Source organism: Rutidosis leptorrhynchoides, chromosome 1 (assembly GCF_046630445.1).
Source record: "Rutidosis leptorrhynchoides isolate AG116_Rl617_1_P2 chromosome 1, CSIRO_AGI_Rlap_v1, whole genome shotgun sequence".
NCBI classification, from domain to species: Eukaryota; Viridiplantae; Streptophyta; class Magnoliopsida; order Asterales; family Asteraceae; genus Rutidosis; species Rutidosis leptorrhynchoides.
The window spans coordinates 218,007,761-218,009,511 of record NC_092333.1 but is presented as its reverse complement, the minus strand read 5'-3'; the positions used below and the strand labels follow the sequence as shown (position 1 = coordinate 218,009,511).

At 36.9% G+C, this 1,751-nt stretch overlaps 1 non-coding gene across 1 annotated transcript; it reads left to right on the top strand.

The window, feature by feature from the left end:
- The first annotated feature begins 1,097 nt into the window (after positions 1-1,097).
- LOC139887355 (small nucleolar RNA R71) lies at positions 1,098-1,204 on the top strand. The gene has a single exon (XR_011773190.1). It is a non-coding gene; the product is annotated as a small nucleolar RNA R71 (small nucleolar RNA).
- The last annotated feature ends 547 nt before the right edge of the window (positions 1,205-1,751 follow it).

Here is a 1,751-nt window from a genome sequence, read left to right as displayed (position 1 = left end):
AAATTACATCAATGAAAGGAAGATTTATTTATTTGATTAAACATATCCAAGAATTTGGATTGCTCAGCTTCAAGTCTTTCTTTTCTCATTTTACTTGGGTAAGGAAGCGGTGGTTGGTATGGTTTAACATAAGGTTTAGCGTTAACTGAGTTATCTTCATTAACCTTTTCAACTACCAGTTCTGTTTCCTTCTCTTGCTCAGGCCGTGGTGCCTGTGTAGTAGGAATAGAGTCATCAGAAATTACAAGTATTTCAGGTGGTTTAAGTGTAATACCACTTCTCGTGGTAATGGCTTTAGCTGTTTTATTTCAGGGGTTAGCATTTGTATCGCTAGGTAGACTCCCCGGTTTTCTTTCACCTATCAACCTTGCTAGGTTGCTTACTTCTTGTTCCAGATTTTGAATAGAAGCTTTTGATTTCTAAATGCTTGAGCATTTTGTTCATTAGTTTGTTTCTGAGATGTGAAAAACTGCGTTTGAGATTCAACTAGCTTTGACATCATATCTTCTAAATTTGGCTTTTTATCATCGGTTTGTGGTGGTTTATTTTGAAAAATAGGTCTTTGCTAATTGTAAGTATTATTAGATACTTATTGATTGCTAGGACCTTGTTGGTTGTTGTATGGAACATTTCGGTTATAATTCTGATTTTGATTGTAATTTGGTCTTGGCAGTTGATAATTATTTTGATAATTATTTCCAGGCCTTTGATTCATGTATGAAACATTCTCTCTTTGTTCCATTGTTTGTTCAATACTGAGACAATCTTTTGTCAAATGTGGTCCTCCACACTGCTCACAACTAATTCGTATTGCGTGAATATCCTTAGTCATCTTTTCCATTCGTCTCTCGAAAGCATCTAACTTTGCGGAAATGGAATCAAAGTCATGGCTAGAATCGGCTCTAGCCACTTTAGATGATCTAACGATGTCTTTTTCTTGGTGCCACTCATGTGAGTGGGAGGCTGTGTTATCAATAATTTTGTAAGCTTCAGTTGCGGTTTTCTTCATAATGGAACCACCAGCTGCTATGTCGATGTGTTTTCGTGTAGTAATGTCGCATCCTTGGTAGAATATTTGTACTATTTGATAAGTGTCTAAACCATGTTGAGGACATCCTCTCAACAACTTTTCATATCCTGTCCATGCTTCATATAGAGTTTCATTTAGCTTTTGTGTGAACGTAACAATTTCTCCTTGAAGTCTCACGGCTTTAGATGCCGGAAAGAATCTTTTAAGAAAATTTTCAACTAAAACATCCCATGTATCAATCGCCCCTTCAGGTAACGATTCTAACCAATCTTTGGCTTTTCCCTTTAAAGTCCAGGGAAATAACATGTGATAGATCTGTTCATCCTAAACTTCTCTGATTTTGAATAGAGTACAGATCCTATTAAAGGTTCGAAGATGTTCGTTTGGATCTTCTTTTGGTGTACCACTAAATTGGCATTGATTAGTTACCATGTTTAGGATTTGTCCTTTGATTTCATAATTTGGCGCATTAATTTCTGGTTGAGTAATTGCGTGACCTTGGCCAGTGCGTGTAGCTCTCATTCGATCTTCCATACTTAGAGGTTCCGGATTTTCCATGATTGAGTTTGTTGAATCTGAATCACTAGAGGATTCTGATTTAATGGTTTCTTCCTCGATAATCTCTGGTTGAATGAATTGTGGTTCAGGAGGAATGATTAGTGGTTCAGGATCTCTGAATTGTCCTTGAATATCCTCCGGGTTCTCAATTGTGAGGTCAGGT